This window comes from Acomys minous (assembly GCF_964271855.1).
Source record: "Acomys minous genome assembly, chromosome: 5".
Taxonomy (NCBI): domain Eukaryota; kingdom Metazoa; phylum Chordata; class Mammalia; order Rodentia; family Muridae; genus Acomys; species Acomys minous.
The window spans coordinates 101,279,994-101,307,613 of NC_140494.1; the positions used below are offsets into that span (position 1 = coordinate 101,279,994).

General features: G+C 44.5%; 1 long non-coding RNA gene across 3 annotated transcripts in view; it reads left to right on the forward strand.

The window, feature by feature from the left end:
• Positions 1–27,620, forward strand: part of LOC311598598 — a 512,559-nt gene that overhangs the window by 248,343 nt on the left and 236,596 nt on the right. For 2 of the 3 annotated variants that reach the window (XR_014779592.1, XR_014779593.1), the window contains one exon: positions 24,050–24,204. This is a non-coding gene — a long non-coding RNA (uncharacterized lncRNA). Of the gene's footprint in view, positions 1–14,797; positions 14,993–24,049; positions 24,205–27,620 lie in introns of those variants that run through there. The other variant, XR_014779594.1, reaches the window with a different exon arrangement.

A 27,620-nucleotide genomic window follows, 5' to 3' on the forward strand; every position in this document is an offset into this window, starting at 1 on the left:
TCTTGGGGTGAATGTAGATATTTAATAAGGACATTATTCGATGCATAGTTATCTGAGCTATGACACAGTGCAATAGTGAAATATGCTAATGTGTGCCAGGACACTTAATTAAAATGCATAATTTATTACTCTGGTATTTCTACATTTAAAATCATTATGCAAAACAAAACAACACAGTCTCCACTCTCTTAAATTGACATAATGCAAATTATATATCCAGCATAGATGGTGATATGCAAATAAAACATCAACATATTTGCAGATTCACTACCATATATCATTTATTTTGCACTTATTATCCGAGGCAAAACAAAAGAAAATGTTTTTTGACAAACACAGTTATTATCTTTCTGGACTTTATGGCATAAAAAGGGCAATATTGGACTCTCTTGTGGGTAGACAGAGAAACAGATTTTGAAAACAGCATGACATTCAATTCTTTTACACATGTATATGTGGAGAGAGAGAGAGAGAGAGAGAGTGTGTGTGTGTGTGTGTGTGTGTGTGTGTGTGTTTGAGAGAGAGACAGACAGACAGAGAGAGAGAGACAGAGACAGAGACAGACAGACAGACACACGTGGGGGGGGGGGAGAGACAGACAGACAGACAGACAGACAGACAGACAGAGAACTACAGCACGCATATGGAGGTCAGATGACAGATGTGGAAGTTGGTTCTCTCCTTCCACCATGTGTGTCTGGGGGAGTCGAACTCAGGTCATCAGCCTTGGTAGCAAGTGTCTTTACCCAATGGTCCATCTCATTGGCCCTGCCATAACAATATTTTTTTGTAGCAGACTAATTCATAGCACAATGAAATTACTGACCTGTGTGCTGATATGTCAATGCACTGCATATGACTGAAAGTTATAAACTTTGGAATCTCATACATGAACAGGGACTTCAAATGGATTTAATCGCCTGTCTTAATTTTACTGTTCTTCAGTGTGCCCTTGCCTTTCTCAGAGTTAGCTGGGGCAGCAGTTAAGGGGCCAGGTTAGCGTTGTCCACGGGTGGAGCTCACTCAGTGTATTGCAGGCTGCTTATCCCTAGGCCCTCCCTTGTGTTGCTGGCTCCCATGGGCACTCTGAAGTCAGTGAAGTCCTCTGAGTTGCACATCTTTGCATTTTCCAGATGCTCCATAGTCTCCTGGAATAGTGGCTGAAGTGACACTTCCTAGCCAAAGTCCAGGCCTGTTGGCCTGTTTCTGTGGCGTGGATCTGAAATGTCTGCCGAAGCCTGTGTTTGGAAAGCTTAGGACAACTTAGATTCTTCATGAAGACCAATATGGCCCGGCTGGCCTTTTTGCCCTTCTCCAACCGCCCGACTGTCCCCTGGACACTAAGGCCATGTGGAATCCCACTGCAGCCTTGGAGTGTTCTCCTCCTTCAGACCCGGGCCTTGGATCCTGCTACAGTTCTCACTAGTAGCTGCCTCATCACTCCACGCCTTCTTGTTGCCTGGAGAATATCTACCAGCCCTTTACACAGCAGGTTCCAGAATCCCCTCACCTGCGATGGCTTTCCTAACCTAGTTCCTTTGTTGTGCCCACCCTCCCCTGACTTATCTGCATTTCCTTAAAATTTTATTTATATTATTGTACGTGTATGCACCTGACGATATGTAAGTTCGCTACATGCGCAGGAGCCTGAGGAAGTCAGAAGAGGGCATCAGGTCCCCTAGCACTGGAGTCAGAGGGGGCTGTGAGCAGCCATATGGGTACTGGGAACCGAACCCAGGTCTTCTACAAGGGCAGTTAGTGTTCTTAACCATTGGGATTTCTCTCTATTCCCCTGATATGCATCTACGTTGATGGTAGAACTTAGAGCATCTGTCCACAGCACTCTTCTCTCTTGGAGGCATAGCCCTTGCGTTCTGCTCTTAGGAGCCCAGAGAACAGAATCATGCTCCCTGAGAAAATGAATGTACCCACGAGCTATGCACTGGGGAGCTAAAATGTATTAGTAAATTTTTAGCCTTGGACCTGGTAGCACCACCATTCTTTGCATATTGCACACCTGTCAGAACTTTTTGTCTGATGATCATAGACAGGGGCTGGAGAGCTGGTTTAGTGGCTATGGACACTCACTGCTCTTCTGGAGGACCTCAGTTGAATTCCCAGAACCCACATTATGTGACTCACAGCTGCCTTTAGCTTCAGCTGTAGTGGGTCTGATGGCCTTTCCTGGCCTCCAAAAGCAGGTACCCACATACCCCTACACACTCACTCACACACCACACATACCACACACACACACACACACACACATAGTACATACATACCACATATACACATATAGCGCGCGCGCACACACACACACACACACACACAAACACACACACACACACACACACACACACACACACACACTCCTCACAGGGAAAAGACAAAGAAAATGAAGACCACAGACAAACTGAAATCAATTGCAGTTTCCCGTATGTGAGCAGGCTCTACCCAGCTTTACTAAACTGTGTTAAAACTAGATGAAGCCCATGAAATCTGTTCCTTCCCTGATGCCAAGATGCAGAGATAACAAAAAGGAGAATGGAAGAAATGAAACCAATCTTTGTTGTTTCAGCCTCAGCGTGAATGTGTGCAAATGAGCAAACTATACACAAACTGGTCTTTACTGAGTGTGCTCTTACTTAATTGGTTGATTTAATTTCCTAGCAAATGGACACTGAATGTACACTCCTCAAGAACACTTGTTTGCCACAAATCCCTCCTCTTAGCTAAACCTCATTTATTTAAATTAATTTCCCATTACTTCTTTTCTTAACAGCATAGAGTATAATCTGGGTACTTTACACTCGAGTTTCCTTTCCAAGTAGAAAAACGCTATCAATCCAAAGCAGTTCACAAATGAATGGTCGCCCTCATAGATGGCCGGTATGAGTGCAAAATGGAAGAGCCGCTTTGGGATAATAGATTGGCGGTTTCTTTTAAAAAGTTAACTGGAAACAGAATAACATTGTCATTTCCATTCCTAAGCGTCTACTAAGTAGAAATGAAAACAGAAGTCCACAGCATTGACCAATGCCCATAGTGGCTTGGTTCATCATGGCCCCCCAAAGTAGGAACTCAAGTATCCATCTATGAACACTTATACATGTTCACACCCATGCCTGTGCTCTCCCTCACACACACACATACTTAAAAACACAATAAATCTTAGGGGGAAAAGCAAGCTAAGAGAAAGAGCTGGGTGCTGATGAGTGCATACACTACTGTTAGATTTATATAAAATTTCCTTAAGGACACATTTAGAGACATAGAAAGAAAATCAGTGGCTGCTTGGGCTTGGAAGTGGAAAAAAGCAAGGCAGAAGATGGTAGTGATGACAAATAGGCCTGGGGAATTCTGGGGGGGGCGAAGAACATGGTTTAAAACTAGGTCGCAGTTCACTCGGCTCTATAAACCTACAGCTAACCGGTGACTAGTACTCTCACAATGAGCATGTGTGGAGCTGGGTAAATTACACCTCAGTAAAGTTATGGAACATGGCTGAAACTGCCACTTGGTAATTTCATAGTCTTACTTCAGTGATATTTTAACTTCAGGACTCCTTCCTAAGTAATGTTAAAAAAAAAAAAAAGGTCTTTAATCACAGATTCCAGATTTTAAGTTGGCTTCTTTGCTTCTCCTCAGAGCCCCAAGAGCCTTCACCTTTATACCAGTGAAGGCAGACTCAGAATTTAAAGAGCCTTTCTTTCCTTCCAGCTAATTAAGGAAGCTCTGACATCAGCTTTATTTGCAGCGCACCTGATGGAGGCCACGATACCAATTACGCTCTGGAATGATTAGAAATGCAAGCTGTCAGGAGCCTCAGCAACAGGCCCTGCTGCCAGACTCCAGAATGAGGAGGCAAGGACACCATCTCAGGGACCAGTGAACCTCACGAGTTTACCTGAGTCTCAGGAGAAATGAGCGTCTACTGTGAAGGGCTAGAACTCACCTCTCACATGGGAAAAAGTTTCTGTTATGGGGCAGTGGTATGTTCCTGGGTCAAAGAAGTTCTGTTACAGGATAGGCAAACCCTGAGCTTTGGATGAAAATAGAACCCTGTTCAAGTTCTGAAATCTGGGCTCATTTGATTTAATTCCTCTGAGTCTGTGTTTCTATGCCTATGCTAATGGTATGGGCCTCTGCTTCATTGGGAGGCCGAGTAAGTGAGATCTCATAGCTGTCAGTGTGTTTTGCATACAGGAGGTGCTTAGCGAATGGAATCTAGTCAGAGGATGGCTTAAGCCTCAGCTCCACTTTTTTTCCCCTGATAGGTACTGAGCGCCTGCCATTCCCTCAATACAGCAAATACTCAGTGAGTACCTGCATAAAACAAAAGTCAATAAAATCATGCCATAACAAAGCATCTGGGCGATACTTTCCAATAATAAATAATGTAATTTTATAGGATGCTACATATAGTAATGTGTCCTATGGAAAAGAGACAGAGTAAACTAGGAGGCCTCTGGAATTATGGTGGGCGGCTGACAGGTAGGGTGCAGAGGAAAGAACTCTTGAGTAATGAGTGAAAGAGAAGCATCATCTAGCAGATGCCTGGGTCACATGTGAGTAAACAGCATGTAGAGGTCCAAGGGGAATCTTCTAGAATGTTCTGCACATCTTCAAGGATCATCAGGGAGGTGGTGACCATGCCAGACCCAGGTGTATAGCAGTAAGTGGAGCAGTGAGAATTGAACTCAAGCTCTGCCTCCATTGCCTGCCTGCCTGCCACATCATGCTTGCCTAGCCATTTCATGTCTCTTCATCTAATAAAATGAGGTTTGAATCTCTATTTCAAAAGATCTCTGTTTCAAAGGGTGGAAACATCTGCTGACGCTAGGTGACTCTGGAGTTGGACCTCACAGGTTGTGTTTTGTCAGGACAAGCAGGAGAGACTGCAGATTTATTTTTTTCTCTGTATCTAAGCCATTCGCCCCATTATTTGTAGTGTGTCACCCGATTATTTGTAGTGAATATTAGCAGGACTGCTCAAGACAGCTGTGAGGTAGAACTGAGACGCAAGAGAAATTCCAGGGTGCAGAGAAAGATTCAGACATGGGCCAGAGACCCATTCACTTATTCACTCAGCCAACGGCTGTTGGGTGAATGGACGAATCCATATAGTTATCTGCTATGCCCATTACAAAGAGCAGAGTGGAGCACAGTAAAGAGTTTCCAATGGTAGGATGGTAGAGTTTTACATAGATAGACGGGTGCATTGCATGCACACCAGTGTCATGTTAGGGTATAGCTTTTCTCAGAACCGTCACACACCAGAGGCTATTCAGACACTCAGGGAACATTTGTGAGACATTTCTAGTGAGCTGTGAGTTGGTGATTCAAAAGACAGGAAAGAAACATGGCAGACCTTTCAAAGTCAGTCTTCTCAAACTGTTCTCTCAGCCCTGGCCAAATATAAGTGGTTCAACACAAAGAACATGAACTCAACATCTGGAGACCTCAGCTCTTCAAGTTTGAGCTGTGTGGCTTGGGCTCCCCCACTGAGCTGTGAGCTTTATCTTCCTCCTTTATCCTAATGGCAATACAACCTCTACATTGTCTGACTCCCAAATGTCAAGAGGTCAGGTATAAAGGTTATTTAGCAATCTGTAACTATGTACTCAAAACAAGCTCAGGGGTCCTTGTTAGAAATAGGCTGATGGAAACCAGGGGAATGGTCAAGTATTTGGAAAAAAAAAAAAGCAGAGCATGGGCATCTATCCAGATTAGATGTGCTAATTTATGTGCATTAGTAAGGTTGGTTTGCTGGGCACTCAGATGGGACCCCCTGATGGATGTGCCATTCATGACAGCCAAGAAACACATGGCTCAGTAATTATGAGCCTTCCTGACAGGATTATGAGAGGCATAGGTCTGGAGGACAATTTCAAGGGTACCCGGTCACAGAAGTCTATTGAGACCTAGAAGTGGAATAAGTAGACTGCCAGGTTCATTTCCAATCCTTCCCTTCAGCTACCTGGGTCTGTGCTCCAGGTATGATAGGGTATAAACTGTGGTCCAAGGATGGAGACTGGCGGTGCTGTCCAGTTTCCCTTCAAGCTTCCAAACCATCTGGGCTAGCTGAAAGTGAGGAGGAGGAAAGCAGCCTGCCTTCTCATGGAGAAAACCGCCTTTGGAAGTCAGGTGCATAGGAGGTTCTAGGGAAAGCGAGTTACTTAAGAGACTGGCAGCAAGGTGCTCTAGTAGATCAAGGATGCCCGGCTGGTGCCTTAACTGAGGATGGGTGAAGAATCACTGCATCTGAGCAGTCATTGGACTTACTGGGCCTGGTGGCTTATGGCTGGAGTGCCAGTGCTTGGGAGACTCAAGTAGGAGAAGCACGTGAGTTCAGATCCAGCCTGGGCTACGTAGTTCATCCTGACTATCCTGGGTTACAAATGGAGGCCCCGTCTGAATGAAGAAATATCAAACTAGGCATGGGTTTGATGCAGGTGAAAAATTCCCACCACTCACTGCAAACTACGAGCTTCTCCTAGAGAAGACCAAGTGTTGGACCCTCTTCTCTCTCCAGAGCTTACCCAGTGCCTATCACTCCATGGTCACTCAGTGCGTATGACACAATGCAATGGCTGCCTGGCTCTGTCTATATGGCCAGGTGGCCAGTGGCAATGAGCCAGCATCGTCTTTTGGTGGTTTATCTTAATGTCCTTCACATTTTAGGATGTTCCTTTGGTAAAGTATTTCTTTTCTTGGTATCCACTCATCTTTGAAGTGCTCATTGGGCCCAAACCAGGATGTAAGCACACTGGGATGTCTTGATATAGGGCAGAGGTGCCAGTACTGGTGGGGGATGGGATGGGAGTATCTGGAGCAGCTTACAGATTTTTTTTAAAGATTTATTTATTTATTATTATGTATACAGTGTTCTGTCTGCATGGACACCTGCATACAAGAAAAGGGCATTAGATCACATTATAAATGGTTGTGAACCACTATGTGGTTGCTGGGAATTGAACTCAGGACCTTTGAAAGAACCACTGAGCCATCTCTCCAGCTCTGCTTGCAGATCTTAAGAATTGAGATCTTGATGATTGAAAGTTTCTTGTAGTGGTGAAGGACATAAGTTTCGGGACTATTTAGAAAACCTCAGTTCATTTTATGACTCTGCCTGTGACAAGTGTTTGGGCCCAGTCTAGGGCAGTCTATGTCGCATTTCCTGTTACAACGTCTCAGAATGTCTCAAATCAGTTTTAGTCACGATTTCTTTAACAACAATGAAGCTCTTCACTGGCAGTATAAAGCATTAGTTTTTCAAAGCTTTTTATTTGTTCTTGTGTTTTTCGTTTTTTACTACCTAACATTTTATACTTTTTCTGTACTATCTGAAGTCAGGAAGTGGGCATTGCTAAATAGGAAATGACTATCATTTCCTACAGAGATTTTATACAAACCCCATATTTACTATCTTTTAGAACATTTTCACGAAAAATATTTTGTAATAATTGTAGCTAATATTGTCAGGAAGCCTCATATAAAATGCCTCCAATCCTTGGAGACTAGAGAGACAGCCCAGCACATAAAACTGCTTAAAGCTCTTGCAGAAGACCTGGGCTCCGTTTCCAACAGTCACACCAGTCAGCTCGCAATCACTTGTAACTCTAGTTCTAGGGGTTCTGATGCCCTTTGATCTCCTTGGGCACTGCACACATGTGGCACAAATAAATCCACACATATATGCATACAAATACATAATAAACAAACAAATAAATAATCTTCCCAATCCTTGCCAATTTGTCATGATCATGAAATCATCAGTTTCCTGTGTCTCCTGAAATGAAACAATGGAGAAACTTCTGTAATCTTCCTTGCAGCTTCCACCCCGGGGATAGATACAGGGGAAAAGAGTATCCCTTTTGGTGAAAATGGCTTAAAGAAATCCAAGCTATTTCTATTTTTGTTGCTTTTCCAAGAGAAAAAGGATTTATTTTGGCTTGTAGTTTCAGGAAAGAGTCCATCACTGGGGGAGAAGGCGTGATGACATGCAGCGAAAGCAGGAGCAGACAGAGGCTGATCACACATTATCCCCTCACACGAGGCAGAGAGAAAGAGGGAACGGGAAATGAAATGGGCTATAGAACTTCAAAGCCTGCTTCAAGTGGCATAATTCATCTAGCAAAGCTTTGCCTCTTACCGGTTCCATAACTTTCCTGAGCAGCAGCATCTGCAGAGAGCCAAGGGTTCAAATACAGGAGCCTTTGGGAGACACTTCTCATTTAAATAGCCATACATTAATCTATACACCAGAGCCAGCTGCATCTCAACCAAAAAACCAAACCAAACCAAACAAACAAAAACAAAAAAGCAATGCCTGGGACTGTATAGTTACCCAAAAACATTAAATTGCTTTCTCATATGCCTACTTTTAAGTTTTTCATTTTTAATTAAAATGTTATTACGTTAGTTACTTCCCTTTCCCTTTCCTCCTTCCAGATCCTTCCATGTCCTCCTTCCAACCCCTCTCATGCCTCTCCTCAAATTGATAGTGTCTTTTTCTTTGATTACTATTGATATATATATAGACATAAATACAACCTGCTGAGTCTATTTTGCTGTTTATATGTATACAGTTTTAGGGATGACTATTTTTGCACTGGATAACCAATCAGGGGCTCATTTCTGGGCGAGTCTGATTCTCCCTCCCTCAGCTGTCATTATTTGCCTGCAGTTCTTTGTCTAGGGGTGATACCTTCATGAGATTTCCCCCTTCAGGGTTAGCATGTCTACTGATACTGTCTTTGTTCTGGTCTTGTTTGTGTAGCCACTTCTAAGTGATACAATCTCAGAACAAACTTTCCAGCATTCTGGTTCTTACAGTCTCCATCCTCCTCTTCCTTGATGGTGCCTGAACCATAGATGCAGGAGCAATGTATGCTGCAGATATCTCCATTGGAGCTGGGATCCCCCAAATTCATTGATTTCTACATGCCCAGTTGTTGTCCATGTATTAAGTCTCCATCTGCTACATAGGAAAACAAAGGGAAAGGGGTTTATAATAGATACATTCTGATGAGCCTACAAATGTCTTACAGAGTCCTTCCTTGCTACCCAGAATCTCCCAGCTTCCTCCAGAAGAATGGGGGTAGAAAGAGCCAGCAGATTTTCAAAAGGTAAATGCCTCCGCATCCAGCATTACCAATATTTGAAATTAAACATGGATTTAACAGATTGCTAAGCATTATAGTCATGCAATTCATTAAACTGCACTTAAATAAAAAGTGGTCGATAATTTTGTTTATTTAAAAATTAAATGAACAAGTGCTATCATGTCAAATTGAAACACTCATAGCTCATTTCTATTGGATAAACGTACTCAGTGTAGGAGGGAAAACAGCCACATAGAACGGGTTTTAAACTGACCTTAGCTGACTCCTTCAGTCTTCTGGGAATGAGAGGAAGGACAACTCCCTTTCTTTTGTGAGGACGAGGAGACCCAGTGTGGAGGAGAGGAACCGGTAGCTTTGAGTGACCACTGCCGGGCATGGAGAGGGCAGGATCCTTGTGGTCTCTCGAGTAAGACTGCCACAATTAAAAACAATGAAAATGCAAAGCATGCAATATTGGTGATACTCTCAAAAAATGTTGTCTACTGGAAATGCAACTTTGCTCTTTCTGTTTTTAATCTAACAACTTTGCTTAGGGGAGGTTGGTAGGAGAGGGTTCTAGAAAAAATGTTAGGAGAACCAATCCAAAGAGTCTCCCAGGTGGTGAGTGAATAGTGCAACAGAGAGATAAAGATATGGTATATTTCCTGTGGGAGATTTAGCTGGAATTCCTAAGGGTCAGGGCACTGATTAGGGAGGGCTACAGTGTGGACCAATTCTGGAATACCAGAAATCATTCACAAAAGGGAAAATTATGCTAGCAGAAAATCACTTCAAACACAGACAACAGCACATTCAAAGGCGTTGAGCATAGACTGACTCCTATAGACCCTCCACAGACACTTTTCTGAGCCAACCCACAAGGAATTGACCTCTCTCTTCTTCATACTGTCATTTCTTTTTGCTGACTCACACTTTCCTGCCACGGAAACACCTGTGGCATGAGGGGGCATCCACCAAGGTGGCAGACAGGTCATGAGATAGACCCAGGTGCGAAGAATCCAGGTGCTTTCAGCAGACAATGGGATACAAATGCATTAAATGTTTCAACAACTTTTCTGAGCCAAGGCGTGTTTTGCTCTTTCGTGCTTATGTAAACTTTGAACACTGGTTTATGTAATACCAGTGCTTAGAGAGCTCCTTGCCTGTGAGAGAAATCCCAGCACAAAAGGAAACCAAGTGGAAAAACAAGGAAAATTCATCGCATTTCCCCAGGATTTATGCCCAAGCCAACCCACACAGCTGAAACACATCCCAGACACTTACTGCTTTGGGGCTTGGGGGTGATATGTGCTTGAGAAGAGGGGCTCTTTTACACTCTGTATGTCAGGTGCACCCCTACGGCCAGTGTTTAGAATCTTTCACTGCTTAAGGCTCTTAAATTTATGATGCTGTGTAAATGAATAAGGACTATTCTTCTTCCCGGAAAATGAGGAATTCTGGGAATTGATGTAGAAAGGGAGCCTTTGCACTGCCCTTTTCCTTTAAAGGTGCAATTGAAAACAAAGTTTCTTCTCTAGTCACTTTAAGAAGTACCCATGTTTTCCTTGTTGTTCAAAACTGTTGGCTTCTAGGCGGTCGCCAGTTGTATTAGGTGGTCATTTTCTTTGTTATTGTTCTGGTTTTGTTTTGTAGCTGGAGATGGAACTTGAGGAACTGAACTGGGTTCATGGCCTGTCTCAAAGGTCAGTGTGGTGTGTACCTCTCAGCTCCCACAGCTTCTATCCTGCTCCTGAAATCAAGGTTCCGTGTTGATTCTTTGATTTTCTTGGTGCATTTCCTGAAAGTTTTATCTCTGGACCCATCTTGGCTTTTCTTTCCTTGAGAAAGACCCGTATCTGACTCTGTACTCCACCTGGGAAATGTGTGGAGAGCTGTGAGGTCAGCATGGTCTCCTTGGTCTCCCTGGACAATGTGCTTACTTGCAAAGGCCGGATGAACACAATGCATCCTGCTTCCTCTTGGGTCCTCTGAGGGTTGCTTTCTGCACTCCTGCGCCACCTGCTGTAAGGAGCACCACAGGCAAGCTTCCCAGTTTCCAGCCCTGGCCTTGCAGCAGAAGCCATGGCCAAACCCTGAGTCCCAGCAGATGTTGCTTAGGCTGCCAGGTTTCTGTCCAGACCTTATCTGTGTTGCCTCGTCTGGCTCCTAGCTCGGAATTCCAGTGTCCCCAAATGACTTGCTTGCAGTCACGCAGACCTGAGCTCACTGGCCAGAAGGAAGGAGTCTGCCAGTTTGAGGGCTGCTGAAAGGCAATTCTTGCTAGCTCTCTGAATGTGTGGTCAGTGGAAACTGTACTCTCTTTAGGAGTGAAAATGCGCAAGCACTTCTTTTGAAATGGCAGCAGGCATATGGCCTTTGTCCTTTAGTGGACTTTCATCATGTCCCCAACTTGTTCCAAGTGAATCCCCCTTGAGTTCTCCCAAGTTTGGATTTTGGTTCATTGTTTTGTTTTAGTTCTTGGGACATTTCTGCATGCTCACCAACGAGTTAGTGATTCTAAACAAAGGACCATAGAGAGAGAAGGGCTGTTTTTGTTGCATCCCGTGCTTCTCTGTTCTAGATTGACCAGCTCTTGACAACAGATTCTTACATATTTGTCCCTCATATATGGTCTTACATGTAGACTCTAGTTGATCAAAATCCTTTATATGTCATTTTCTCAAGGCAAGTCTCAGTACATAGGCCAAGCTGACCTCCAACTTAAGGTCTTCCCACCTCAGTCTGTAGAGTGCTGCGATTACAAGTGTGTATCACTGTGTCTGTCACAAAATCTATCTCCAAAATTCTCCCCTATTTGTCTATTGACAGGAAAAGCTGGCACTGAGATCTTGAATGTTCATTCCTGATTTAATTCCTTAAATGAGGCTGACTTTGTAGATAGGGTGACTTCTACTGTTGCTCCGCTAAGAGTAAGGCACATGAAACCAGAAGGAAAAGAACCCGGAAATATATGGATATGGTAGAGAACTCAGATAAACATGAGTCAGAACTTCCTGAGAGCAAAGCTTACGTGATCCTCTTGAGGAAGAGAAGTGAGCATCTTTACCAACAACTACTTCCAGAAAGAGGGAACACATTCATTCATTTTGCTCATTAAGCAGCTACTAAGTACCTGCTCTATGTTAGCCCTGGGAGGTGCTGGTGTGAAGTCTGCCATCTGACCACTGGGAACACAGAGACAGATAAATGGATAAATTTCAATGTAATTTCTTACAGCTGGGAGAGGGCATGTTCTCGCTCCTGTGGCAGATGCTACATTCGGGCTATCCAGCTAAGGAGGGTGATGTCCAGATGAGTGCACACATTCAGGGTATCACAGTGATTGGTTGACCTACAAGCACCTTCAGATCCTGAGGTGCCCTTTCAGTTCTTTCTAAGAATGGGATGTTGACTCATGGACAATGTCAACCTTCAAGGCTTTAAGAGGCTTAGTTGTCTTGGTTAGTTGGTGACCTTGACACAGACTTTTATGCATTAGAAGGGAAAAGGCAAGGCACGGAATCCTCCTTTTCTCTGGATCTGAGGAATGTGGTCCTTGAAGCAGCCTTGATGCTCCCAGTTTCATACAACTGGGGACCTGGATCAGAAATGCTCTGTGAAAGCCAACATGACATGGAGAAGAAGGAGGGGGCCAAGGCCAAAGTGCTAGCTCAGATGAAATATATGGTACCTGCTCCAAGTCCTAACAGATCATTTGACAGGCAGGACAACTGAGGCTAGAATGCATGCAGCCACCTATAAGTACTGAAGAGTAACTCACTTCTGTGTTCTAGACTATGTCTGATCAGGCTAGGAACCTCTGAGAGGTATATTTTCCAGAAAGAGGCACCTTGGGAACTGGACAGGATGGTGAGGGTGGCTCAGTCAGTAAAATGCTTGCCTTGCCAGCTTAAGGATCTGAGTTTGGGCCTCAGGATACATGTATCAGTGTTGGCTATGGTGATAGATGCTTGCAATCACAACTCCATGAGGTAGGGACAGGAGCATCCCCAAAGTTCACTGGCCAGTTGAGCCTAATGAGAGATCTTGTCCCAAAGGGAGTGGACTAAGTTCCCAAGGATGAATTTTGAGATTATTCTCAAGGATGACTTTGGTCTTTGTATATACCTGCATCCTTGTGTACACGTATACCCATATACATCTATATGAAAACACACACACACACACACACACACACACACACACACACACTCAATTTTAAAGAGGTACTTGGAAAAAGTAGGCCAGTTATTAATGGCCTGTTTCAATTGGATACCCTGCCAACTGGATTGGCATTAGATGGGCGGTGCTCCCAGCCTCCTCCTCCGAGGTTATTCAATCTATACTATGGCAGCTGGTATCCTTGTTGCTCTGGACTATGGTCAGAAAAAGAAATCCAGGGAGAAACAAAGATAGTGGAGTGGCTGCAGACCCAAGCCCTCCAGGGCTACTTGCCCAGGGCGGGGCCCAGAGGGTTGGTGCCAGGCGCTGTGTGGCTTCTCCACTCCTTCCCAGGCCCCTCAGAGCATCTGCTGGCTTTCAGAGCTGCAGCTACCCTGAATAGGTCTTTGTGTGTGCCCCAGGAGCTGGCTCAGAAGAGCCCTGTTGAAATGCTTCAGTGATGTCTCCTCAGGACCAGGCACAGCCCGGCATGGTGCCCATCTTGTGAGGGCCGGCCTTTCTGGTGCCACTCCTTGCTCTCACTCTGACAGTAAGTCTGACCTGCAGACATATTCTGCGCTCCTGAAAATGGATATCATAGGCAGGCTACTTCAGGGATGGCGGATAATTCATTCTCTCTCTCTCTCTCTCTCTCTCTCTCTCTCTCTCTCTCTCTCCTCTTTCTGCTTATCTCCCCTCTCCTCTCCCTTCTCTTTCTGCTTCCTGGCCACCCATACATGGCCATGGTAGTTTTAGCAAGAGGGGCCATACTTGGCCATTCGTTAAAAGCCAAGTCCTATGTTGACAGTTCAGTACCACCCCATCCAACTTTCTCAATCCTGCTCCTAGATGCATCATTTTACGGTTTCCACTCTACAGGTGGAGAAGCCAAGGTTTGGAGGTGGTAATCTACCTGAACCCAGGGCACTCTGAACAGGAACATAAAAAACAAAAACAAAAACAAAAACAAAATTAGTTGGATACATGCTTCTCGCTCCCTTTTCAGGTTTCAGCGTGTCTCTTGGCAGACACTGAGGCCTGCAGGGCACTTGTAGGCTCAGCTGTCTGAGAGATCCCTGTACTCCTGGGTGCCAGGAGAAGCAGAGACAGAGTGTGGGAAGTGCAGACAGGCTTGTGCTCACCTATTGTGCTTAAGCTGCTGCCCCCTTTCGCTTTCTCATATTGAGAATAACATTTTACTGTACCTGATGAAGGAACTATAGATGTAGAAGAAACCTGTTGTGGACAACGTCATCTTCAGTCCTTGGCTGAATCCTATTTCTATATCCAAGAAACCAGGCCTAAGTACACAAATGGCACCAAATGGCACAGGGCTCTTTCCTCATGCCTGGAGTTGGAGGTCATAGCCCTGTCACTGCCTACACAGTTTAGTATCCTCTCCTGACATGTAGGCAGTTAAGGTTCCTTCCAGGTCCTGGATCTGAGCTGTGCTTGGCCAGACAGGGATCTTGCTTTAGCTTATTTTTTTCCTTCCTAGATAAAAGTGGTGGTTGGCGGTGACATCAACTTTCCCCTGCCTGCCTTCTCTTGTATGCGACAGGATCAGTGACCTCTTGAAGGACAAAACAGTTGACCACAGCTAAGCCAAATGGCCAGCTGGGAAGGCCTGCCTCTCTTCCCTGAGAGATGATGAAAAGCTCATGAGAGACCAAAACAGCATCAGAAATGAAAACAAAAGCAGAACGTCCTAGCTGTGTCCTTTGGTAGGTGTGGTCTGCCATCTTGAGTTTTCTTCCTTTCTATTCCACTCCCCATGTTCCCCTTCCCTTCTCTTCTTTGTCCTTATTTTCTTTTTCTTTTTCTGAAACAGAGTCCTTTTGTGTTGTAGATGCTGGTCTTGACATTCTGGGCTCAGGATCTTCCTACCCCAGTAATTGGACAATAGATACATGCCTGGCTTTTGTCTTTTCTTTATAATAATACATTTAACAACCCTGACATTCTCACCTTCTTGACTATTGGCCAGATAGCTATACTTTCTGAAAAAAGAAGAATGGCATTGTCTATCAGAGGGGCATTCAACTTTAAAAAATTAAGATGGAGCTGGTGGTATTTTGTATGCTAAGCAACTGTTCTACTACTGAGCTGCATTCTCAGTCGTGGGCGGCCTTTGACATCAATCTTTAACACACAACAACAAAAGAAACTCAGTAGAATTGAATCCCCAGTTGCATATGGTTTAATGTGCTCTGCCCTTCAATGTGAAGAATCAACTTGCATCCCTAGCTATTACTGCATACAGTGTCGGAAATAGCGGTGTTGACATGATGGATAAAAGGATCTTTCTACATATCATTTTCCAATGTGCTTCCTATTACTTCATATTTCTCCCTGATATCTAAAGGTCTTTACCTAAGTATATTTTTCCATTACACTATTGTCACAATGGATTAGGTTTGCAATATGACTGTCATGATATATGATAAACACTCATGTTTTTGTGTAACTGAAACCTAAGCACAACAGAGAAATATCAATTAGAACCAGGAAGGTTGTGCTAAGTAGTCTGTATATGATTAAGGTTCTGAGAGTGAAGGGTATTGGGCAAATCAGAACTATACATACCCATTAGGCTACCTTTCAATAAGGTCACACTGCAGGGAGAGTAGACCTCACTATTAAAACAAACAGTAAGGACAAGAGATTAGGGGACAATTTATGGCAGATACTAGAAAAGTTTTTTTTTTTCATGTGTGTGTGTCTGTGTGTGACAATGAGAATATTTAGGAAAGAAACCCATTTGGATAAGATGGGTGAGATTTACTTCTGCAGCATGAGCTACATGAAGTTAGAGTCACTTCCTGTGTCTAAATATTTTCTTCACAGGGCAACATGTGAGTCACTGGAGAATTCAGTCTTTGTCAGTAGAGATCTCAATTTATTTCCTTGCCTTAGTTGGCAGGTACTGAAGAATGAATGACCTGTATGGATGGCAGAGGATTTCAGAGAGAGAGAGAGAGAGAGAGAGAGAGAGAGAGAGAGAGAGAGAGAGAGAGAGAGAGAGAGAGAGAGAGAGAATCAAAGGCAGCTATTAGAAGGACCTACTAGAAGTTATGTGTTATCTGGATTATAGTGGGTAGTCTTAAAAAGCCAAGCTAGGAAGTAAAGCAGTTATCCAGTGGGAGGGGGGCAGGGGAGGGAGAGAGAGAGATAGAGGGGGAAAAGGAGGGAAGCAGAGAGGGGAGAGGGAGGGAGGGATGGAGGGAGAGAGGAAGGGTGAGAGAAAGGGGGTGGGGAGAAGCATCACCAAGGGTAGCTGCATCAGGAGCAAAAGAAATGGACCATGGCACGACACTCAGTGGAGGGAAAGGATGAACAGAGCAGCCATGGTGAGGGGATGGGTAAGGAGGAATTCGATGACAGACTCACTGTCAGATTTCCCAGGAAAGTGATTAGGCATCTGTGCACTGGCCAATGCAAGCACCTGAACTCTCTGCCCTCTCCTGCCAGGAGATAGTCAAGGAAGAAGTAGCTGAGCATATGTACCCTTAACATACCATAATGGAAGTCACATGACTCTGATGTACAATGAGCCAAAGTCAGAGACAGGGTGAAAGATACAGGTTTGCGTTGTTCCAAGGGATGATGCCCCTTCGTAGACTGCCATTGTCACGTCCTACTGTATGTAGCCCTTCATGCTGGGGCAGTGTGAAGCCTAGATTACTTTTAGTTACTGAGGTTCTCTCCACAGACATAAGGAGAGTTCTGCAAAGAGCTAGGGGGAGGAGAATCTAAATGCCATGGTGATACACTATCTAATTCGCAGTCCAGTGTGACTTTCTGTGGTTTATTTTGAGTCCCACCCTTTCTCTTTTACCCGTATTTTTTTTTTAAACTCCTAAATCTAAGACTTTGGTACCAAATTTCCTCAGCTTTCACAATGAGGTGAAAAATGTCTGTCTATTAATTTTCTGCCATGCCATCCAACAAGAGTAGGCTTTAGGACTCCGATGAAGGTGGCATCTCATTGGCTCCAAGATGAAAGGCTTCTTATGAAGTCATGAGTTTAACTTGCTGGCACCTCCCAATGAGCCTCTCAGATTACCTAACGGCATGTTCTTTTATGCCGACTCCAGAATTAAAATAGAAAGAAAGAAAAACATCACTTTGATAAATGATGGCAAGGTACTAAAGTTTCTTCTTTAGAGGCCTACTCAGTCCCGGGGGATTTTATGTCTCTATGACCCAGGCTGGTCCCTGGCCAAGGACCCTTGAAGTCCTCTAAAGATGAGCAGCTCTTGAAAGTCCGATTGTATCTTTGATCAAAGACGAAATTAGACTCTTTCCCTAACCCTACTACTTTCCCACGCTGAAGGCTACTGTTAGCCTGTTGTGCCTTTTCCTTTCTTGGTATGAAAATGCAACTCTCTATTGTCCATCAAGAATGGAGCATCCTCAGAGTAACACCAATTTGTAAAGTTCCCTCAACCCCCATGGATAATGTGTACTGTCTGAATGGCAAGTGTCATGTTTTCAGTGGGATGAAACAGTCCTGTGTTGCTGGGGGTCCTTGGCAGAACCCACTCCTGGGGGAACTATCATCACACACTTCTCACCCACTATGGTAAGCTTTTGGACAAGCATGTTGAGATCATCACTGGTCCATAAAAGTCATTTACTCATTTGGAAATAGGACACGTCCTGATTTCTTTTGTCTTCCAGCTTTCCCAGGCAGTTTGAACTTAGTAACCCTTTAGTTTCTGTCTGAGAAAGAAAGCTCAGCTCTGGTTGACTGCCCTTGGAGTCCCTGGACACGTGTAGGTCACTGTGCCCATGAAACTGAGTTCAGGGTTTCCTATCTAAAATATCCTGTGTGCAAATTGAATGCTTTCAGACCTGGAGTGCTGGGCCTGCGATGCCATAGTTTTACTTGGCTGTGGATGCAGGAGCTGAAGCCAACTCTATGCTACTTGTTCTGTTGTTGGAAAGCCATAGTTTGGCCTTCCTTGCAGATGCCCACAGGAGTGTCCAGTTCTCCATGATCCCCAGATGGATTACATGCTCTGTGAATTGTCCATAGATAATTTTCAATTCCAATCTGGCTATATTCTCATTTGACATGCTCTCATGAAGTGTCAATATCCCCTCTTAAGCCAGGCACAGTTTGTGTGCCGATGTCAGCGCAGAAGGAGGTAGGCAGAGGTACAATTACTGAGCTGTCAGGGTGTAACAATTCATAAATTGGAAAGAATGACTTTGGGGTGATCCTGCTTGAAACTGCATGACTGCTGCTCAAACGTCTGTCTCTGTGATTATGGAAACAAAAATTAAAAAAATCCTTCATATACCTACTCCATCCTCTTTCCAAAGGCAGAATTTGTGAGAATATCATTGCAATGGTGAACCCTAAGCCTAGTGGATATTTAGGAGCAAAAGAGGGGATTGACATGTATAAATTTTCCTGAAAACTCAAGATCCTTTGGGGCTTACCCTGAAAACCCCTCTAGCCCTCTCCCAAGGCAGCCTTCAAGGAGCTGTCTTGTCCACTTCCCTATACAGAGTGAAACCCAACCAAACAAGGTAAAACCTATGTGAAAATTCCTTGTGCCTTGTCCCCTCTTGGGGGTGGAGGGAAAATGCCTTTTAGCCCTGTTCCACCTTAAAAGTAAAATGTGCACTTTCTGTGTGCAACTCTGACATGGAGGGGGGCCCTGATCTGTGTAGGGAGTGGGGGAATGTAAGCAGATCTCTGAAGAAACCGCTTGGCTCAGCAATTTTGAAGCTTGTTGTAATTGGCCTAACCTAAAAGAATTCTTCAAGCTGTACCTAGGCCAAGGAAAACGCCAACGCTTCCCTAAAGCAGAGACATTTGGAGTGGAGGAGAAGAAAGGGCTCATCTGCAAACTAGGCAAACAGACAAGCTAAGTGGACAGGAAAGCGGGGCGGGTGGGGGGAGGGGCGCGGGCAGAGGAGGATGATGGGAGGTGGCGGGGGCAGCAGGGGAGCGAGGAGGCTGCACATCACTGGACCTGGCCATGCCAGGCAGGGTAGGCAAATCTATCAAAAGATCTTGGGTAGCCTGCTCCTACGTCCATGAAGTCTAAGCCATCTTCTTCTTGTCTACTCTGGCTGTCCACTGGCTGTGCAATGGCCCTCTCTCTGGACACCTGAGATTAGGGATCCTCTCTGCCAGTCTCAGCCTAAAAGCTGGCTTCCTATGGACTGACAGCTGCTGATGGATGCCCAGGTGTCTCACAAGTCCATGGATCTGACTCTTGACTATTGTTTCTTCCTCTTTTCCCTGGTCCTCTGTAAATACTGTGAGGACAGGCCTGGTGGGTCCCCTTAGGTCCCTAGTGTACAATGACCTCAGCCTTCAGTACTCTGTGGAGTACCATGTGACTCTTCAGAGTGGGGCACTTTACTAATATTTTTACTCTATAGCTGCTGCATATTGGAGCACATAGGGGATGTTCTGTCTACACCTGATGGGTCTGTGGTTGTGATGTAGTAACAGTCCTTCACAAGAGGAGGATGCTCTCCAGTATGTTGTCCGAAGAAGTGAACTAGCCAGAGAAATGGAGAAACTAAGTCTCGTGGTGGCTCTAATTTCAGTCTCTCTCTTCAGCTCTTTCTTGGCCTCACCTTTGCCTGCAATGTAAGTCCACATACATGCCCTATCGTCTCTTGATATACCACATGGCCTTGGGAAAGTCTTATCCATCTGGTACCTCTGGAAGGACTTCCTGTCACCATCTCTCGAAATTTCTCTTTCTCCTCCCAGCTGCTTTCTTTTCCTCCACCCTCCAATTCCAGCTTTCCCCTCCTTTCCTTGGCCAGAGGTTGATAATTCTTTAATGTTCTTTCTCTTGTCTGACCTTCTTGATGAGCTTTGAACATCTCCAAATCTCTACAGTTCCTTTACAGCATACATCATGCAAGAGGCTCCAAGCTTCCTAATATTGCTGCCTTTTCCTCCTAGTGGCCATTGTCCCCCCCCCCCGCCCCCTTTTCATTTATCTTGCTTCTATTTCTCCACTTCCATGCCTGCATTATAAAGCTTATCAATAGGGGGCTGAGCAGGGGACACCAACAATGTCACCAGTGGGGCCATTCAACCTTGGTCTTTTAAAAATTTCCAGTATGGGCCCATTCTGAGGGTAACATTTTCTTCTCCCTTGTTTCCAATGCCTGTGGACACATATTACATGCAAGTGACTGTTCTTTAGCCCCAGTAGCAAGCTCTATAACCAAATGGATCTCTGAGGCTGACTTCAGAGATGATTGGCCTCTCAGTTGAGGAAGTCCTGGCTGGAGTTCAGGCATGGGTGGGGGTAGCTTGCCAATAGATTGGTTTCTTAGCATCTCCTTAAAACCTAAGATGCTCCTTTTGTGGTTTATTCAGAGAACAGAAGTAGGGCTTTTTTCTTGATATTTTCTACCACACAGAAGGGCAATTGACTTATTTAAAAGGTCTTGTCGTCTTGGGGAATTATCCAAGAGGGTAAATTATTCTGTTTCTGAGAAAGATGGGAAAAAATGAAGTATACTTTGAAGGTTGGTGGCTGTCAGATGAGACCACGAGATCCTGCAGCAGGAGATAGACTACTCTATAGGTAGTTATATGGATGTTGTTGTTTTTAGCGCCTCCTATGGACCTGAGTTATATGTGAACTCAAAGATTCTGAGCTAGAAGGGTTCTCAGATAGTAACTCATTCTGACCAGCCCCAACGATTAGTCTTCTCTTTGACCGAAGGCAGAACTTCCTAGCTTTTTTCTAGCAAGAGATGATTTCTAATTTCAACTGAATTGTAGGAATATTTTCATATATTTTATATTTCTTATGTTTTGTCTTGGTTTTTCAGATGAGTTCTCTTGAAACCCTGCTTTCTTTACCTTCCAATTACAGGGATTATAAATGGGCACTATCGTGCCTCTCAGAACACTGCTCTTTGAGTAAGTCAAAGACTTTCTGTTTGGCCTTTCTTCCGATGGCCCCATTGTATTCCCTAAGCTTGACAGAGCAAATATCACCTGCCATCCACTTGAGAGCCCCTTGGATATTTGAAAATATTAGTGATAGAGTTGGGTCCTTGTCTAAGTTTCCACTCTTGTCCGTCTCTTGGGCGCTGGTTTCTGCATCCTCAGTCCACCCCACTTTGCCTGGTGGGGGTCTAAAGCAGAAACAGATGCTCCAAATAGCTCTGAGGGAGCAAGACTCCTGCCACTTCTGCATTCACTCCCCAGGTTCTCTCCCCCTGCCCTGCTGTTTCCTCCATGCTCAGTACACCCACACCGGCACTTACGTCTTGAGCAGTGTTTCTGACTTGGATGCGAATTTCATAGCTGAGTGAGTCCAAGTCTTCATAGCTGAAGACACATTTGCAGGGAAGGTAATGTCCTGCTTGCGCAACTTTCTTGCAGTTCTTTGACTTTTCTTCTTCTTCTTCTTTTTCTTCTTTCTTCTTCTTCTTTTTCTTCTTTCTTCTTCTTCTTCTTCTTCTTCTTCTTCTTCTTCTTCTTCTTCCTCTTCTTCTTCCTTCTTCTTCTTCTTCTTCCTCTTCTTCTTCTTCCTTCTTCTTCTTCTTCTTCTTCCTTCTTCTTCTTCTTCCTTCTTCTTCTTCTTCCTTCTTCTTCTTCCTCCTCTTCCTCCTCCTCCTCCTCCTCCTCCTCCTCCTCCTTCTTCTTCTTCTTCTTCTTCTTCTTCATTCCTCCTCCTTCTCCTTCTTCTTCTTCTTTTTCTTTTTTGGATAGAGAGTCTTATATAGCATTGGCTGGTCTTGAACTTGTTGTGTAGCTGAGGAGGGTTTCCAAGTCCTGATCCTCCTACTTTCACCACCCACGTTCTAGCCTTACAGGTTTGCATTGCTGTGTCCGGTTTTACTACCCCTCCCCCTACCCGTCTGTCTGTCTGTCTGTCTCTCTCTGTTTTACTTGGTGTGACTTTGTAACAGAACTTAAGTATTGTTGGAGTCATTTAAGTCTTGCTCAACCCAAGGACCCAAGTCGGGTCTAAGCAGTATTGATCGATTCTATGGCCAATGACCATATCGTTAACTTATTTTTCTTCTTCTTCATCAATACCGCTATCATCTTAATGCCCTAAGCTTCTTTTTCATGGGTTGTTCTTGCCATTTGGAACCCAGTTTCCTGTAGTGTCCATGTCCAGTGAAGAAAGTGCCCAGGAAGCAGTCATGGTTCTTAAGAAATGTGCTTTTACCATTTTATACCAAGTTCGAGCCTCCCACAGGGCTTGGTACTGTGCTGCTCGCAACACCAGAGAGGGAGTGAATAGAGATGGGTGAGACTTGGCTTGTGGTTTGGTTGGCTGAGTATCTAGGAAGCATTTTATATTGATTCCTTGCCAACACCCTCCTCACCGAGATTGCTAGAAGCTTCCATGTAGCAGTATGACATGTGAAATGGGCTTTAAGCTTTCAGAGATTTCTATTTGATCACAGCCTGGTCCATTAACCACTCTGACCTCAGTTTCTTTATCACTGAAATAGGGCTCTTCCAATCTCACAGTCAAGGTCTCCCAACTGGTCTGATGGTGAAATGCGATTGTATCACAAGGCGTGTGGTTACCTAGCATCAGCACCAAATCACTGTCATCATCCTGTAAGGTCTCCTTATTCATTTACCCTTCACTATCTGTTTACTGGTAAATAAAGAGCTTCCAGTGGGTCCGATTGGTTTCCCTTCCCCACTTGACATAATGATGAATTGAATCCTTGCCTGTAGGATCAAGCTGGGTCTCTCTCTGCATGGTACTAAGCATACTGTCCTCACGCCGAGGGGTGCAGAGAGCCAATCCCGATTGCTGATGGGGCCAGTTCACTGCCCTGCCCTCTCCCCTTATCTCCAGAGGATGGGGGCACAGTCTGGATGTCCTGGACGGGTGGGAGGAGGTCAGAAAAACCAGCCCTGATGTTTCCTCCACTGAACTGTCTAGCAGCTCTTGAAGCTTCACTCCCTTGCCTCTCTGCAGAAGAGAATCATCGATTTCTTACTTCCTACCTGCCTGCTGGGTAGGTAAGAATGGATTGCATCTCCTCGGAGAAGGATGCTATTTGGATATGTGGTGTGTATTCATCACAGTGGGCAGGCAAAATGTAGCCAGGGTTCCTGTGACACCAAAAGGCCAGGGGAGGCCAGGAAACTGGACCGTCATGATTCCCTCAGACTTCAGAGACTACGCCTGCCTCTCTAGAACAGCCGTGTGTGTGTGTGTGTGTGTGTGTGTGTGTGTGTGTGTGTGTGTGACTGTGTATGGGCGGTACACTTTTTTTTTAACCAGTGCAAATAAAACACACACAGAGCAGCAGCAAATGATTGGCAATCACCGTGTCCCTGTACAGTATAAGCCTGCAAGCTGGGTTTTCTACTCAGATCACTTTCACCTGTACTCAGAGACTTCCTGGTCCCAAGAACTCTGGCTCTCCAAAGGATTTCCCTGATTCATTTCAGAGGATCTCAGCCCTGCAATTTACACAGAGGCTGTTGCTCACAGAAGAACGCAGTGTGTGCTCTCTCTTTTGCAGCGTTCCCTTCCTCCCACACCAAGGCACCATCCCAAACCTAGTATACTGGCTTGCTGTGCTCAGCATCTCCCACTAGGGGGAGCCCCTGGAGGGCAGCTGGGGCTGAGCAATTTGGGAAGCGCTGAAGTTTTCTGCTCCTGTCCTGTACTGGTTTTTCACTAACCCAACTGTGAGATTTCTTTGTTGCAGTGTTGGGGTCTGAGATAACACTGCTGAAGGCTGCAGGCAAGAAACATAGCTGAGGCAATCTTTTATTGTATGTTGTCATTTACCAGCGCTGTGAACCAAGGAAGTTAAAATAACAAAGAGCCTGAAGACTGCACAGCTTCCAACTTGTAGGCCCTGGAGGGAGAGAAGCTGGAGTCCTCAGACCGACAGAAAGAAGACATCTGAGGGGCGACCAGGAGATGCCTGTGGCTGCTCAGTAAAGGTGAGAGCCAGAGGGAGGATGACAAGGGGGCACAGAGGCCCCCTGACCAGGAAAAATGGGTAGATCGAAATGAGAGTGGTCAGCAGAGGTTAAGGGGGAAAGGCGGTGCAGAGGGGCATCCATTGGGAACATCAAGGAAAGCAGAGCAAGGGGTGGGGCTGCTCAAAGGAGGACAAAAGAAAGAAAGAAAGGGAAAAAAAAAAGGTTGCTGTCTGAGGGAGTGCTCGAGATAAGAGTCAGTCTGAAGTTGGTTCCAACTAGCTGCTTAAGAAACCTGACAAGAAAAGAGTGGGTGGGGGATTGACATCGAATGTCCGGTTGCGTAAGGAAGCTCGGCGTGAGCAGATGTGCCCACAGTCCATCTCATCACTCTCGTTGTGTGTCACAAGAGCCACACCTACTCCCACTTTGACCTAAACTAGAAGGAATTCTCGTCTGCTGGCTTTTCTAGGTTCTTTCCACTCTGAACCGGTGCCTCCCACGTTCCCTTTCTTCCTTGGATCTCCCACAGCCGCTCGAGGAAGGTGACTGGCAGTCAGAAATTCTGTGCTCTGGTCTAGAACTTGCCGTTTATTGGCGGGATTAGCTTAAGCAAGGGAACCCCGGAGTTTCCCTTCCCTTTGTCTAAAAAGGGAGCTAATAATATATTACTGACGAGCGTTACAGGATTGTTCCGAGGATTGAATAAGTAAGAGGATGCGAAGAAATGCTCTTAATGGGTTATAATTGCTAGCTAAATAAAAGTTGGCATTAATAATAATTAATCAGTTAATAAAGCCTCGCCACTCTCAGCAGGGAGCTTGCTGAGTCTTGGGGAGGACGGCATGCGTGTAAATCTACACACATATCTTATTCTACTATTTGTGGACAATTTATACACATAGCTCCCCAGACTTTAAGAACTCGTCTCTTTGATAAATGGGACACTTCATCTCCACTCCTTTTTTGACAGCATCAAATGTTTTTTTTTTTCAACCTCAGCTCTGTTTCTCATGCAGATAAGTGATTGATGGTGTCTACATGGTGCCTGGGGAAGTGAGTTGTCTGTGTCCTGGACACACGGGAGTCAATGTCATGTCTTGGACATATGGTCGGACTATTTGGAAGAAGCAAATGACAGGCTGTGATAATAGTAATCCCGTCACTCTCTCCCCTCTCTAGAATGTTCTTTCCAGGTCACTTGCGATTTTTATTTTCACTGGAATGTGTCAGACATAAAGTTGGGTCTGTGCCCTGGGGTCAGGGTGGTGAAAGTCGCCTATGAGAACCTTAGCTGGCTTTGACACCTGTAGCAATATTCTTTCTCCTTTCCCCCAGCTTTGAGTGGCAGTGTGGCATATGGGGAAGGCAGTGGAGACTATTTGTGAAGTCTTTGATACTTCTCCTCCATCTGTCATCTGGAGTCCTCACAAATCTTCCTCCTTGCATCTAAACACGCATTTGAAGAGCACCACTGAGCAGCCGACATCAACCATGTGTGGCTCGGCCAGTGCTGTGCTATCATCACCATTTCACTGTGTTCTTCTAGTGATAGCCCCGTACCTCGAAATTCGTTTCAACTTTTGTTCCAGCTGCCAACAAAAGGAAGCTTTCTCCTGCTTCTTTTCACCCCCACCAGTCAAGTGATGGAGCAAATATTTATAAAGGTGCTAAGTTTAAATTACACACCTACTCACCTGCAGAAAATTAATATCCTATTTAAATGTACAACATGTAGAAGACTGGTTTTTTTAATCACCAAGCACACACACACATTCATACACATATTCACCCACGTGTGCATGCATATATGTGTGAGTGTGTGTATGTGTGTCTGTATTCACACAGTCCTTCTTCTTTCAAATATATTCATTCTGCATTTAATGAAAACTATGCACAAGTATTCACATAGTACACTCAAAGTGCATATTTAATGGGAGTAAGAATATGAGCTTCTTTATCAGCATTTCTGATGCTTTAGAGTCCAGAAGTGACCACAATTCACATCACTTAAAAAAAATCATGGATCAATTTCTTCTCTGTCTATAGTAACGGATATCGATGTTGCTGCTTCTAGACAGACTGTCAATAGTTTCAGATATTTTTAAGTGAGTTTTTTTCTTAACATACATTTGCAAAGTCAATTATTTTGAATCTCATCTGAGGCAATTAAAAAACATCCTGACATTTAAGGTGATATTTTTTCCCAAGTAAAATAATTATAAATAATACTAATTATGAACAAATCATTTAGTTACTCGCAGTCTAGTTCAACCTTTAGGTTAATAAACCAATCCATTAAAATTCATCTTGCTCAAAGGACCAATTTGTTTAAAAAAATGTAGTGACCTTTTACCACAAGTGTGATTGATATTTTCTTTAACAATATTGGAGCTGTCTTTCCCAGAGAAGAGTTGTCCAGAGGAAGGTTGTCCTATGCCTCTACTGATGACAGTAAGGATGCTGGATGGGGTTGAAACCTAATTTCAGATGGTACCTTGAGGAGACATCTGAAAGTCTCACACAATTCGCCATTATCATTCTTTATGCCAGAAAACAAGTTTAAATATTTCTACCTCTGCTCTTTTGTCCTTACCAAGCATATAGGGCATGGAGTTGCATGTGTGGTCCATGGCCCAAGTCCAGTCAACCATAGTTTTTATGAAGTTTTACAAGAGTAAAATTCTTGTACATTGGTATACACAACATATAAGACATTGGTGTACACAGTGTCTATAACCACATTTTCTACCAGAAAGACATCTCTGGGAAGTTATAACAGTGTCAGTGATCCCATAAAGCTGAAAAATACTCATTACTGGACCTTTAAAGATGCCTGCAGACACCGAGGTAGGTAGAGAAATAAGAAAAATAAACAAACCAGCTATCTTTGAACTTGTAACTACAACTCCTATGCGGGCAGCATGTTAGAGCAGGCATGTTCTATTGTAGTAGCATCCGTGTTACATTGTGGGAGCACGTATGTTCTATTGTATGTAGCAGCATGAATGTTCTGTTGTAGCAGGTCTTATGAGGCTTTCTTAGCTGAGGAAGAAATGGCAAATCTGCCTTTAGGGGGTGCAGTCGTTAAGTGGAGTAGGTAGGGGTTGGTAGCCACTGGAGAGACAGGGAAGGAGCATTACCGCGTCTTGCCCTAAGTGTTGTCAACCACCGAAAGACACTGGAGGGAGGAAATTCTTGATGCTCTTGTTCCAGCTTTATCTGCCCTTGGCTTGGGTGAGCCTCGGCTTATCTCCTCGGTCCCCGTTCTCAGGGCCAGGCCTGTGCGAGTAAGCGGAATGGGAAGAAAGCAGCCTGTTTTGTAATCAAACAAAGCAAGGCTTTATTGCATCCATGCTCTCTTCTCCATCGGCTGAGAGATGGGCATGATGGCGCAGACACCCTGCAACAGGAAGTAACAGCAAAGCGTTCGTTTG